This window comes from Pinus tabuliformis, chromosome 2_2, assembly GCF_031772625.1.
Source record: "Pinus tabuliformis cultivar Carrire ecotype Pingquan chromosome 2_2, CPIR1, whole genome shotgun sequence".
Lineage (NCBI taxonomy): Eukaryota > Viridiplantae > Streptophyta > Pinopsida > Pinales > Pinaceae > Pinus > Pinus tabuliformis.
In genome coordinates this window covers 1,141,485,885-1,141,501,782 of record NC_142300.1, presented here as the reverse complement: position 1 = coordinate 1,141,501,782, position 15,898 = coordinate 1,141,485,885, and positions in this window count along the sequence as shown.

Below are 15,898 nucleotides of genomic sequence, written 5' to 3'. Positions count from 1 at the left end.
TTCCATTAGATTTAAAATTTGGTCCTCCTCTCTTACTTTTTCAGTAGTGAAAACAAGTTGTATATCATCATCATCATTTATCCATTCCCCATTCTCTATTTCTATTGTCATTTTTGCAGGTGGATACAATGTAAATTTCTTTGTAGAATTTCCATCTGAGATAAACATGTCACCTAACCTACAACTAATGAAAGCATTAGATGTAGCTAACCAAGGTCTTCCTAGCATTAATGGATGTCCTCGTAGATTATTCTTGGGTGTTAAGGCCATGAAATCAACAGGATATTCCCAAGAATCTAAGGATACACAAACATCTTCTAACACACCATCAGGTTTAATGACAGACCTATTTGCTAATTGTAATAGTGTCGGTTTGTATTGAAGGTTACGAAGCCTAAGTGAATCCATAACTTGTTTCCTCATTATGTTTATGGATGCTCCTTGATCAATTAGTGTGTTTGGTATTTCAATTCCATTGATGTGAATTTTCACAATGGGGCTCCCTGGATCTAGATATTTTTGTATTGTTGTTTTCCCCATGATGATGTCCGCAATTTTCCCAACTAATTGAATTCTTTTTATGTATTTTATTTTTCTTCTTGATCTTTGAGTACTTAATTCCTTCATTGTTTTTGCAAAGATTGGTATTTCTTTTATGGCTTGTAATAGAGGAATTTTTATACAGACATTTCTTAATTCATCCATCATATGATAATTAGGCAATGTTATTTGTTTTTCTACTCCTTCATGTTGGCATTATGATACAAGTGTTGTCCTTGATGTCAACTCACTCACAGGTCAATTAAATTTTGGTAAAAGGAAACTCACAGTACAATATGTATATTCAGAGGTAACAGGGTAGTGGTACAGAACAATAGGAAGATGGAACTAAAGTCTACTTATTAGAATAAAAAAGGTAAAGGAAAAGGCTAATAAAAAACAATTAAAGAAGTATACGTAGGTCCACTTAGTCAAAACAACGTATACACACTAGTCCATAGAACAAAAAGAGCGTATATGTATACACACACTCCCACAAGAAGAAAAGCGCATACATGTTGGAAAACCAAGGTTTTGGTCCGAGGTATTTGGTTTGTGGTATTGACCCTAGGTATTTGGTCCAAGGTATTGACAAAGGATCTAAGTATATAAGGAGGAGAAGATCAAGGGCTAAGTACTCATGTAATGAATATCTTATGAAGTTTTATGTGCAAGTGTGTGGGCTTCTAAGGAATACTTCTATCTAAAGTATATTTTATGTTGTAGGGGCTATGATTGTGATTTGATCTGAAATACTTTATGCACCTTGAATTTAACATTGGATCAGGATCATGAGACTTGAAATGACTTATTATTGAATGATCTTATATTGGGCTAGATCTCATTATGTATTCCTTTTTTATTCTTTAAATATCATGATCTGGGTTTGTCTGAAGTCCAGAAGTGCAGTGAAGTTATTAAGTAAGTATTTGCAGATCTATACACTGGTTCGCTTAGGTGAAGGTGTGTATACACACTTGTTCAGATCTTCCAAGTAGCGTATGCAAAAGAAAATCTTGATGTTAAAGGATGACTGATCTATCAAATTAGTGTTGTTGTTTTACTGTTGTCTATCAATGAAGTCTTCTTAGATCTGAATGTAAAATTGAATGAATAAGGAGTTTGATATTTGATTGATTGATTGTAGAAGTGATCTCTATTTCTACCTGTGTAAAGCTCTGTAATTTGATAGTAGATGTTCAATATATTACCGGTTGGTACAGACTTGAGTCAAAAGTTTATGTTTGGAGTAGTTTTGAAGGTATACACAGATTTGATTAATGGAAGTAGTGTATACACACAATTTGGGTTCAACGATGTAGCATATATATTCTGATGCATGGTTTTTGAGGTTACAACTGGTTCTGAATGATGATGTAGGTTTCTGGGTTCAACACAGTGTTATGGTGTTAGCGATATGATTGTCCAAATTAACTAAATGTTTGTTGATGCAGTTTAAGTTGAAAAGTTTTTGATGGGTCCAGTATGAAAATTGGATGAAACATGAATTATTGAGGATAACAAAAAATTAGAAGTTCCGAAGGTTATGATATTACCATGGTGACTCCGCTTGAGTAGTTATACAATTGCAATAGACACGGGGGGAGCGCGAACAAGGAGGAGTGTGAACAGGGAAGAGCAAATAGAGTTCAACACACACAGGGGCAGTCAAAAACCCCTATGAAGGGTGGTAGATGAGGGGGCTCCACTCCCTCCTACAAGGAGGCCATGGCCAACAGGGGCAAGAAGCATTTAGAAAATGCTAGTGAAACAGAGGTGGAAGGAAAAAGAATCACGGAAGAGGGAACAGAAGAACACATAGAAAAGGATCAATATGGCACAAAAGACAAGGAGGTAGAAGACAAAAAACAGGAAACTAAGGACAAGAAAAGCAAGGGACCCTACAATCCCAAAACGGACATAACTCCGAGGGTTATTTTAAATAATCCAGAGCTGCAGGCATTCAGGGAGCACATGGGGACATATGCCATCATCTGTAAGTTCATGGGATGATGGCCCACTGAAAAAGCTTTATAGTTGTGGATTAAATATCTCTAGAAACCGAAAGGAAGCATAGATCTTTATCTAGGGTCTAAGGGTTTCTTTATGGTGGTGTTCACAAATATTGAGGACAAGGACAGAATATTTGAAGGAGGGCCTTACTTTTATGCTGCTGCAAGGCTCTACATGAGACCATGGATAATGAACTTTGTTCCAGAAAAGGAAACTTTCACTTCAGTTCTGGTCTGGGTAAGGCTCTACTCTCTACCTCTTAATTAGTGGCAAAATAAATAGTTAGTGGCCATAGGAAATAAATTAGGTCGCTATGTTAAAGCCTCTGAAGCCACTAGAAGGGGAAAATATACTTCTTTTGCTAGAATATGTGTGGAAATGGATCTATCAAGAGCTCTACCGGAGGAGATAGTCTTGGAAGTTTTTGATGAAGAATGGGTGCAAACAGTAGATTATGAGCACATTCCATTCATATGTCCCAAATACCATGAACATGGACATCTTTTCAGAGATTGTCCACTCAACAAAGAAATAAACAAAAGCAAAAGCAACACAATGAAAGAATGAGATAGCTTTCAAAAAGTGGTTAACCAAAGTAAAGTAAGTAAAAGAGGACCGAAAAATCAGCAGCGCGAAGGACAACAGCTCAGGAAGAACAGTTTTTAGGTGCTTCAGGAAGAGAAAGAGATTACCAAAGAAGATCAAACAATGGAAGGAAATTTTGCAGAAAAGGAGAAAGGAAAAAACCTAGAACAAACACAAAATAATGACTACCAGAAAGAAGCCACTATGAGCGATGATGAACGGGAAATGGATTAGGAAATGACCCAGAATGATACAGACCCAGAGGACCATGAACTACTAGAAATTCTTGACAAAGAAAACCTAGACCTAGAAATTTTCTTGAGGCAGGGTACTATGGGAGGAGTGGATTCACTGCCTCATGAGGAACTCAACAGAATTCAACAACTGTTTCTATGGAGAACGCAAACTGGGAAGCCAGAGCCAGGGAACAACATAGACAAGTAGGACAATAGAGGGGTGAAAATGATCAAAACTACACTGGGACTAGTTAATAGAAACCTAGGTAAGAAAAGAGGTAGGAAAAAGCAAAATGAACTCTTAATGGAGTGTGGAAAGCTGATGATTGATTCAGGTAAGATGAAAGATCTAGCTAGCTACTCCTTTACAAATCTTTTATAATGAAGTTGACATCCTAGAATATTAGAGGTCTAGGGAGTAAGAGAAAGTAGAGGATGCTTAGTAACAGAATGAAACAAGAAAAGCTAGATATAATGTTCATCCAAGAAACTAAATGTTCAATTCAAAGGGTAAGACAAATCCACAGTAAATGGCTCAGCAACTATGAGTTTCTAGAAGTAAAAGCAGAGAATACAGTAGGGGGAATACTCACTCTATGGAACCCCCACAAAATTGGCATTCTGGATGCTGAGGCTTCTAGAAATTACTTATCGATTGTCATTCAACTGGTAGGAGAAAGGGACACCTTTCTGGTCACAAATGTTTATGGTCCTCAGAGAATAGATGACAAACTTAGTTTCTAGATACCCTAGTGGATCTCAGGAACAGACATGCAGATATACCCTAGATCATGGGAGGGGATTTTAACATGATTAAATCCCTTTTAGAGAGGAAAGGAGGAACTATATCTCTAAGTAAAGATTCCATGGCTTTCCAAACCTTTTCTGACAACATAAATCTTGTTGACACTAATTGGAATAATGGCCTCTTTACTTGGAATAACAGGAGAGGAGGAGATTCCCTTGTTGCCTCAAAGCTAGATAGATTCTTCATCTCTGAGAATCTTATGCTGAATGGTAAAGAGGTAAGAGCAAGAGTTTGTTGGCATTTTGGCTCAGGTGTGGCGCTATGATACAGGTGTTGTCCTTGATGGCAACTCTCTTTGATGACAGATCTCCGTCCAGACTACAAGAATGAAGAGAAATCTCATATACGCAGGTTAATTAAGTCAAAGTTGCGTATACACGCCGGTGATATGCATACTAAGTCGCGTATATGCAGGAGAGCTATATACTAAGGCACGTATACACGCAGATGCATGAACAGAAAAGGGCGTATATGTCGGGAAGTTTCCTTTTGGTCCATGGTAGTTAGTCCTCGGTACTTGTGCCCATGTCTTTGGACCAAAGTACCTCGACAGACGTGTAGATCTCTAGTTTTGAAGTTGATGGTTTTGGATTTCTATGGTTTTGGCTCTTGGTATTGAGCAAGGCCTAAGGCTATATAAGGAGAAGAAGATCATTAGGCAATATCATCTTTTGAAAAGGCTTGAATATCTGAAAAAGAAAGAGATCTGAGATGCAGGTTCTGGGTTGCTTGATCTAAGCTAAGGAGAGATCACATCGGTTGATGGAAGACTAGATCTAAGGATAGATCGGGATCTAATGGTTTGAAATGCACTATTATGATATGGTTGATTATGCGTATTTCTAGATCTGCATACTGTCGCAATGTTATGTTCTGGGTCTAACTGATGTCTAGTACAGCTGCAAGTTGAGAGAATTTATTTTTTAGATCTGTACGCAGGTTGGCTTCGGTAAAAGCGCGTGTATACGCGGGTTTCGCTCATTGAAGTAGCGTATATCTTTTGAAGCTTGGTTTTTGGGTTTACAGTTGGGTCTGACTGTTATTGCAGAGTTCTGTAGTCTGCTCTGTGTTCTGCTAACTGGTGATTGACAGGGTTCAGTGGTTCAGTGATTCAAAGTTTGATGATGCTAGTATTGGTTGTTTTATGCTTCAATGATCTGTTGTGAAAGTTGAATGAATTGTGGTCTTCAGATTGTAATGTTGTGCTTCAGGAATATCCAGTCTGAAAATGTATGAAAGGTTGTACCTGAAAGAAAGAAGATTGTAGGTCAGCACCTACGTACTAGTATCTTAGCTAGTACAAGAGAAAAGGGGGTTGGAGCTCCCTTCCAAGGAAGTTTGGAGAACGAGAGAAGGTTGTAGCCTGCGTACTGGTATAAGGCTGCACCAGTACAAAAAGATTGTAAACTGAAGTTTCATATTAAAGAAAGATAGAGACAACTTGCAGCAGGTGGTTTTCACCCACATTGGGTTTCCACCTTATATCTTGGTGTTCATGTGTGTGGTTTTTGTGTGATCTGTTCTACTGCATCTGTTTACTCTTAATATGGTGAATAATGTCCTCATGCACTTAACTGAAGATAAACTGACTGAATTATAAGATTTCTAGTTATACGTTGTTTTCTTTATACACAGTTGCGTGTACACGCTGGTTCACTTAACGAAAGTAGCGTATATGTTTCTGAGCATTGAAAACGTTTTATAGTTCTAATAATACTGATTCACCCCCCCCTCTCAGTATTATTTCCAACAATTGGTATCAGAGCAGGTCCTTCAGAGAAGCTTGATCGCTTGAAGGTAGATCGTTCATCATGAGCAACTATGAGAGAGAAGCATCAATCAGGCCACCGGTTTTTGATGGGACAAACTTCAATTATTGGAAGGTAAGAGTTACTGCCTATCTTCAATCTCTTGGTACAGAAGTTTGGGATATCGTAGAAACAGGCTACACTTTTCCTTCAGCTACTCCTACAGATGCAGCTGAGAAAAAGAAGTATGAAACAAATGCGAAAGCAGTCAGTACCCTATTAGGATGTATATCTCAAACAGAATTCATGAAGGTAATGCACTACAAATCCGCAAAAGAGATATGGGACAAAATTGTCACGAGCTATGAAGGAGATGAACAGGTAAAGCGTGCTAAACTTCAAACTCTCAGGATTCAATATGAGACTCTCAAGATGTATAATGATGAAAGTGTGGCTAACTATTTTCTTCGGGTAGATGAGATTGTTAATTGTATGAAAAATTTGGGTGAAGAAATAAAAGAGGCTATAGTGGTTGAAAAGGTTCTAAGATCATTGTCCCCCAAGTTTGAATCTAAAGTATCTGCAATAGAAGAAAAAGAAAATCTACGAATTCTTACTATGTCTCAGCTACATGGAATTCTAACTGCTTATGAAATGAGAAAGGGAGGTCCATCAGACAGAAGAGAAGCTGCTTTCAAGGCATCAGGGAAAGGAGATTATTATGAAGCAAGCCACGTCCCAGAAGAAGAAGAAGAATCAAACTTTGTCAGAAATCTTCAAAGGGGTTCTGGAAGGTTCAGAGGTAAGTTGCCTTTTAAATGCTTTGCTTGTGGAAGAGTAGGTCATTATGCTGCAAAATGTCCTTATAAGGATAAAGGAAAGGAACCTGCTAGATGGAACAAGAAACAAAGTGCAAATAAGAAAAGCTACTACACTCATGAAGATAGTGATGGTCTATCAAACAGTGATGAAGATGAACGAGGTAATGAATATAAATTGTTAATGGCATTTGAAGATGATGAATATATGGATGCTATAGATGTGGATTATTTTCATGAAGAAATTACTAGACTTAAGAGATGTATAGAAGAGAAGAATATGATCATTGATACTCTACAATTTCAAATTGATGAAAAGGAAAGACATCTTGAAAAATTAGAAGGTGAAATTGTTGGTCTTAGAAAAGAGATTGAGAAAACAAAAGCTATTAATCTCAAATTTGTTAAAGGATCTGAAACCTTGGATGAGATTATCAATGTGCAGCGATCTCCTCTGATCAAGACAGGTCTGGGATATAATGGAGAAACATCTCAAGCCTCTACCTCTAAAAGTTATCTTGATGCAGCAAGAAGAAATGAGCAAAAGCACAATGAAGACCATCAGGTAAAGCAGGGACGAATTGCAAACAGAAACTATCAAGGGAAATCCATCTTAAGGACAAACAGAAGCTACAATCAGCCACAGGTAAAATCTTCCCAATTTTCTCCAAGAATGAAAGTGAATAGAAGCTACAATCGGTTGGATGATAGATCTGATTATCGCAGAAGTTTCTTTAATGGCCAATGCTTTTCTTGCCATAACTTCGGTCACAAAGCAGCTCAATGTGTTGCCTACAAGACAATCATGACTAGGGAAGCTCAAAAGCAAGGGAGAATGACTGAAACCATGAAGAGAACTTATAACAACTTTTCGGTTCTTGAAAATGAAGTTGAATGCTCTATTTGTAATAACTTTGGTCATGAAGACTCTGAATGCAGGAGCAGGTTCCGAAAGACAACTCAGAAGGAACAAACTTCAAATGTCAGAACATGGAGAATAAAGGAACCGCAACCAGAAAGATGTGGGATAGCCTTTTATGCAGAAGGTCAAGAAAGTATATGGTACATTGATAGCGGTTGTTCGAAGCATATGACAGGGGACAAAGAAAAGCTTGAGTCATATACCGCATTAGAAAAGGGGAAGAAAGTTTCTTTTGGAAACGATATCTCTGCAGCCATAAAAGGAAAAGGTGTTGCTCCATTGAAAGAGAAGGTCAAAGAAGGAAATGTTTTATATGTTGATGGATTGAAGCATAATCTTCTGAGTGTCAGTCAGATGTGCGATCAAGGAACAGAGGTAATATTTAGATCAAATGGATGTTGTGTTCGCGATCTTGATACAGGTGAAACAGTGCTCAAGGGAAGAAGGACTCCAAATAATCTATATACCTTTGAGGAAAGACAACAATGCTATTTGAGCAAGGATGATGAACACTGGCTATGGCATCGAAGGTTGGGGCATCTAAGCTTTTCACAAATAAGGAAAGCATGCAAATATCAGGCAGTTCGTGGTCTTCCAGATATCAAAATTCCAGACAACACTATATGCAAATCTTGTCAGTTTGGAAAGCAAACCAGAACTAACTTTCCAGAGAAGGAAGGATCAGCTAGCATGCCTCTTGAGCTAGTACATACAGATACATGTGGTCCATTCAGAAAAAGAACACCTCGAGGAGAAGAATACTTGATATTATTCATTGACGATTTCTCCAGGTTTGTCTGGATAGGACTTATGAAGCACAAAGATGAAGCATTCGAAAAATTCAAATCCTTCAAAGCCTTGGTTGAAAATGAATCAGGACACAAAATTAAGTGCCTCAGATCTGACAGAGGTGGGGAGTTTACCTCAAACGAATTTTTCGATTTCTGTGAAGAACATGGGATAAGAAGGGAATTCTCTACAGCTAGAACTCCTCAACAAAATGGGGTGGTGGAAAGAATGAACAGAACAATCCAACAAATGGCTCGTGCTATGCTTGATGAATCAGGTACTCCCGCAACTTTCTGGGGTGAAGCTGCACATGCTGCTGTTATTATTCTTAACAAAACAAATGTCCGGGTAAACAGCACTCAAACACCTCATGAGCTCTGGAGTGGTGAGACTCCTTCGGTGAAGCACTTCAAAATCTTTGGGAGCAAATGTTATATTAAGAATAATGATGAGCAACTTGGAAAACTTGAACCAAGAGTAGATGAAGGTATTCTTCTTGGTTATTCTCCATATAGCAAAGCATACAAATGCTACAATAAAAGACTTGGGAGAATTGTGGATAGCATTGATGTAGTGGTTGATGAGAAGGGATACATTCCTAGGCAAATTCATCGTGAAGTCATTGAAGAAGATGAAGACTATCCTCAAAGGCAGAATGATGAAGAAGAAGAACCTCAAGAAGAGGAAGAACCTCAAGAAGAACCAGAGGAGCAGACAAGAATAGAAGAGAAGACTCCATCCAGATATGTTCAAAAGAATCATCCAGAATCTCAGATTGTGGGGCAGAAAGAAGCAGGAATACAAACAAGAAGAACACTTGCAGAAGCTTCAAGCTATTTAGCGTTACTATCTTCCACTGAACCACAAAATGTGAAAGAAGCATGCAAAGATGAATGTTGGGTCAAAGCAATGGATGAAGAACTTGAGCAGATAGAAAAGAACAACACTTGGGAACTGGTCCCTAGACCAAAAGATAAGAATGTCATAGGGACAAAATGGGTCTTCAAAAATAAACTGAATGAAAATGGAGAAGTAATTAGAAACAAGGCCAGACTTGTTTGTAAAGGGTATGCGCAGCAAGAAGGAATAGATTTTGAAGAGACCTTTGCTCCTGTAGCAAGACTTGAGGCCATCCGAATGTTCCTTGCTCTCTCAAGCTTTCAAAATTTCAAGGTACTTCAAATGGACGTGAAATCAGCTTTTCTGAATGGAGACTTAGAAGAAGAAGTATATATTGAGCAGCCAGATGGTTTCATTCTTGGGAATGATCCAAACCTTGTATGCAGATTGAAAAAGGCTCTCTATGGACTCAAACAAGCTCCAAGGGCTTGGTACTATCGGTTGGACAAATATCTTCACCAACAAGGCTTTTCAAAAGGATCAGCAGATAGCAATCTCTATATAAAAGTTGAAAATAACAAACTTCTAATTCTTGTTGTTTATGTAGATGATATTATCTTTGGCAGCAATGAAGAGACTATGAGTCAAAACTTTGCCTTGGTTATGCAGAAAGAATTCGAAATGTCACTACTTGGAGAATTGACATATTTTCTTGGATTGCAAATCCAACAAAATGAAGAAGGTATCTTCTTGTCTCAAACCAAATACCTCAAGCAGATCTTGAAGAAGTATGGCATGGAAGAGTCAAAGCCAGTATGTACACCCATGGTTACAGGATGCAGCCTCAGTGCAAATGATGAATCAGCAGCAGTTCACCAACCCACTTATAGATCCATGATTGGGAGTTTGCTTTATTTGACAGGTACCCGACCAGATATTACACATGCAGTAGGAATTGTTGGAAGATTTCAAGCCAACCCAAAGGAAACCCATCTTCAGGCAGTCAAAAGAATCTTCAAGTATCTTCAAGGGACCCAAAACTATGGCTTATGGTATCCTAGAAATACAGATCTCACTCTTCATGCTTACACAGATGCAGATTGGGCTGGAAGTGTGGATGATAGGAAAAGCACAAGTGGTGGTGCTTTCTTCATGGGTTCCAGATTAGTATCTTGGTTCAGCAAGAAATAGAGTTCGATTGCCTTATCTACAGCTGAAGCAGAATATGTGGCTGCGGCATCTTGTTGCACACAACTTCTTTGGATGATGCAGACCTTGCAGGACTTTCAAATCACTTTCACTCCACCAGTCTCTATCTTATGTGATAATACAAGTGCAATCAGCATTTCAAAGAATCCAGTCATGCACTCAAAGACCAAGCACATACCAATCAAGTACCATTTTCTTCGGGAGCAAGTGCTTGAGCAGAAGGTCAAGTTGGAGTATGTTCCTTCTAAGGAACAAGTTGCTGATATTCTCACAAAACCACTGCCCAGGGAAACTTTTGAATATCTCAGAAAAAAGCTGGGAGTAGTTGATGCTTCATCCTGCTGTTGAAGCTTGTTTGTTCTACAGAAAAGTTTGTATACGCAAGTTATGTAAGGGATATCCGCGTATATACGCCGATTTATGAGAGGTAAGTCGCGTGTATGTTGTACGCTTGTTGCAGAAAGTATGTCTGCGTACATATGCTGGTTTATGCAGGAGAAATCGCGTATATGAAGTTCTGAACAGCAAGGGAAAACTCTGGTTTAAAAAGGTCTGAGATGGGTATGTCAAAATTCTTCAGGCACAGTTTCAGGGGGTGCAGCAGGCACACGTTCAGGGGGAGCAGCTTAAAAGTCTCATAAAGCATTGTTTGGAATTTAGATGTTTTGGTTGTTGGTTTCAGGAGAAGGAGCTCAGACAGAAATCTTGGTTGCTGATCTAAAAAGATGTTTATCAGATGCTGCTGGTGATTTTCATAAGTCTTGGTCTAGATCTGTTGTCTCTATGTCATGTATCTCTTTTCTGATATCCCTTTTATGGTGTCAAGGTCATGTAACAGCCTATGTTGGTTTCCCCAATATGCCTGGGATGAATGATGTAATATCATTGGTTGTTTCTGATATGTCCCCTCTTGGTAGGGAGTATGAATGTATGTATTAAGACTTTTGGTGATAGGAAGGTCCCTTATGGTGTATAAGTCTTAGTTCTTGTTGAAGAACATCTTTTGCAGATCTTGCCTACAGTCAGGGGGAGCATGATTCAGCACAGCCAAGCAGAGGTATCAGCATGTCCTCAGGGGGAGCACAGCCCTTTGCCCTTGATGACAAAGGGGGAGAATGATTCTAAGGATCTGAAGGTTGCCATCAAGTCCAAAGGGGGAGATTGTTGGCATTTTGGCTCAGGTGTGGCGCTATGATACAGGTGTTGTCCTTGATGGCAACTCTCTTTGATGACAGATCTCCGTCCAGACTACAAGAATGAAGAGAAATCTCATATACGCAGGTTAATTAAGTCAAAGTTGCGTATACACGCCGGTGATATGCATACTAAGTCGCGTATACGCAGGAGAGCTATATACTAAGGCGTGTATACACGCAGATGCATGAACAGAAAAGGGCGTATATGTCGGGAAGTTTCCTTTTGGTCCATCAAGTCCAAAGGGGGAGATTGTTGGCATTTTGGCTCAGGTGTGGCGCTATGATACAGGTGTTGTCCTTGATGGCAACTCTCTTTGATGACAGATCTCCGTCCAGACTACAAGAATGAAGAGAAATCTCATATACGCAGGTTAATTAAGTCAAAGTTGCGTATACACGGCGGTGATATGCATACTAAGTCGTGTATACGCAGGAGAGCTATATACTAAGGCGCGTATACATGCAGATGCATGAACAGAAAATGGCGTATATGTCGGGAAGTTTCCTTTTGGTCCATGGTAGTTAGTCCTCGGTACTTGTGCCCATGTCTTTGGACCAAAGTACCTCGACAGACGTGTAGATCTCTAGTTTTGAAGTTGATGGTTTTGGATTTCTATGGTTTTGGCTCTTGGTATTGAGCAAGGCCTAAGGCTATATAAGGAGAAGAAGATCATTAGGCAATATCATCTTTTGAAAAGGCTTGAATATCTGAAAAAGAAAGAGATCTGAGATGCAGGTTCTGGGTTGCTTGATCTAAGCTAAGGAGAGATCACATCGGTTGATGGAAGACTAGATCTAAGGATAGATCGGGATCTAATGGTTTGAAATGCACTATTATGATATGGTTGATTATGCGTATTTCTAGATCTGCATACTGTCGCAATGTTATGTTCTGGGTCTAACTGATGTCTGGTACAGCTGCAAGTTGAGAGAATTTATTTTTTAGATCTGTACGCAGGTTGGCTTCGGTAAAAGCACGTGTATACGCGGGTTTCGCTCATTGAAGTAGCGTATATCTTTTGAAGCTTGGTTTTTGGGTTTACAGTTGGGTCTGACTGTTATTGCAGAGTTCTGTAGTCTGCTTTGTGTTCTGCTAACTGGTGATTGACAGGGTTCAGTGGTTCAGTGATTCAAAGTTTGATGATGCTAGTATTGGTTGTTTTATGCTTCAATGATCTGTTGTGAAAGTTGAATGAATTGTGGTCTTCAGATTGTAATTTTGTGCTTCAGGAATATCCAGTCTGAAAATGTATGAAAGGTTGTACCTGAAAGAAAGAAGATTGTAGGTCAGCACCTACGTACTAGTATCTTAGCTAGTACAAGAGCAAAGGGGGTTGGAGCTCCCTTCCAAGGAAGTTTGGAGAACGAGAGAAGGTTGTAGCCTTCTGCAGGTTGTAGCCTACGTAATGGTATAAGGCTGCACCAGTACAAAAACATTGTAAACTGAAGTTTCATATTAAAGAAAGATAGAGACAACTTGCAGCAGGTGGTTTTCACCCACATTGGGTTTCCACCTTATATCTTGGTGTTCATGTGTGTGGTTTCTGTGTGATCTGTTCTACTGCATTTGTTTACTCTTAATATGGTGAATAATGTCCTCATGCACTTAACTGAAGATAAACTGACTGAATTATAAGATTTCTAGTTATACGTTGTTTTCTTTATACACAGTTGCGTGTACACGCTGGTTCACTTAACGAAAGTAGCGTATATGTTTCTGAGCATTGAAAAAGTTTTATAGTTCTAATAATACTGATTCACCCCCCCCTCTCAGTATTATTTCCAACAGAGTTCTTCCCTTTGGAGGCTCAGACCATTGGCCAATCCAATTGGAAATCAAGGGTATAGGTACTCCTAGTAACAAACTATCAGATTTGAAAATATCTGGTTTTCACACCCAGATTTCACTAGCAACATTAAGAAATGGTGGTCAGAGGACTTGCAAATTCAGGGGACCAGAATATATCTTCTACACAAAAGATTAAAGCACATAAAATGCCAGCTTAAGGAATGGAATAAGAAGGATTTTGGTAATATTTTTGAAGAAAAGAGAGTAGTTTAAAACAAAATGTAGGTTACCAACCAAGCTCTAATCAAGGAAGGCTTTGATAAAGATATCAGTGAACAAGTAGATAAACATTATCAAGAATGGGAAAATCTATGTAGAAAAGGGGAAATATTTTGGAGACAAAAGTCCAAAGGTCAATGGATAAAACATGGAGAGTGCAACATTAAGTTCTTTCATAGAACCACCATGGCCAATAGAGTTCACAACAACATCTCTTAGATCAAGAATGAAGCAGGGGAACTTCAGATCTCCCATAAAGATATAGAAGTTGTGTTAGTCCACCACTTCCAAGGTATAACACATGAGAACATTTCAGATAGAGAGCAAGCCATCAGGGAAATTACTAGTAATGTACCGAAACGGGTATCCAGAGAGGACAACTTCAACCTTAATAGACCAGTAATAGAAGGGGAATTAAGTGATGTCCTCAAAGACATGCAGAATGGCAAAGCACCGGCCCAGACGGTTTCAATGTGGACTTTTTCAAAACTTGTTGGAATATTGTTAAGCATGACATATTGAATGTTGTGGAGGATTCCAGGTCAAAAAAAACCATTCTGAAAGCCCTCAACACTTCCTTCATCACCCTAATCCCCAAACAGGAGATTGCTTACACACCAGATAAATATAAACCCATAGCCCTATGCAACGTAATCTACAAGATTATATCCAAGGTTGTGGCTAACAGACTCAAACTTTTGCTTCCGGTCTTGGTTTCTTGGGAGTAATCAAGTTATGTGGAAGGCAGACAAATTCTGGATAACATCATTCAAGCACAAGAAGTGGTGCACTCTTTAACTAGCAAGAAGCAGGCAGGTATGATCATGGAATTAGATATTGCCAAAGCTTATGACAAGGTAAACTGGGTCTACCTTAAGAAAATGTTGATTGCATTTGGATTTGATCATATCTGGGTTAGATGGGTAATGGCACTGGTGACCTCCTCCAGTTTTTCTATATTCGTCAATGGCTCCCCCTCAAATATTTTCAGTCCCTCAAGAGACCTTAGACAGGGGGACTCACTCTCCCCCTTCCTTTTTATTATCATGATGGAAGGACTGGGGAGAGCTATAAAGCAGGAGAAATCTTCAAGAAAGATTAAAGGTCTGCAGCTTACTGATAATGGGCAGGCTCTAACTCACCAAAAATTTGTAGATGATACCATGCTTGAGGGACTCCCCACAGTCCAAGAAGCTACAAACTACAAAAAAATCTTGAATCTTTTTTCCTCGGCTTCAGGTATGGAAGTTAATCTCTCCAAATCAAAAATCTTTTTCTTCAATACCAATATTGCTATTCAGAAAAGCATCTCTAGAATTCTTGGCTTCCAAAGGGACTCCCTTCCTTCAAAATATTTAGGAGTCCCTCTAACTACAAAACCAATGCTCAAAAGTATATGGGAACCTTTGATCAACAAGTTGCAGGACAAAGTCAGTAAGTGGACTGTCAGATCTTTAAACCTTGCTGGCAGGTTAGTTCTTACAAAAGCAGTGCTTCGAGCTATCCCTATTTTCATGTTATCAACCCTCCCAGCTCCAAAAGGGGTCCTTCAACAATTTAGAGATATTCAAAGAAACTTCCTTTGGGGTAGGGAGGAGATTAAGAGGAAATGGGCCTTGGTGTCTTGGGATAAATCTGTAGGCCCAAAAATCATGGAGAGCTAGGTTTGTATGATCAGGAAATTCTTAGTAAGGCTCTAGGGGCCAAACTTTGGTGGCGTTGGGTCCAACAACCAGAAAATAAATGGGCAAATATCTTGAAAGACAAATATGCTAGTTCTTGGCAGAACAATGATCTTATAAGAATATCAGGAAATATAAAGGGTTCTTGTATTTGGGACAAAGCCTCGGAGAATAGAAGACTAGTACAAGAGAATAGCTTCTGGGAAACCAGAGACGGAAATCTTGCTCTTTTCAGGGAAGACAAGTGGTAGCAAGAAGCAATTCTGATAAAAGAAGAATTCGTTGATCTTAAACAGGAGTTAGAACCCCAAGGTTTAATAAAAGTTAAATATTTCTGGATTCATTCTCATCTTACGGAAAAGTGGAGAATCTGGAGAAACATAGATTGCAGAAATAACAATCTCCTAAAAAATAAAGCAGAAAAGCTCAGGAAAATAGTAGAAC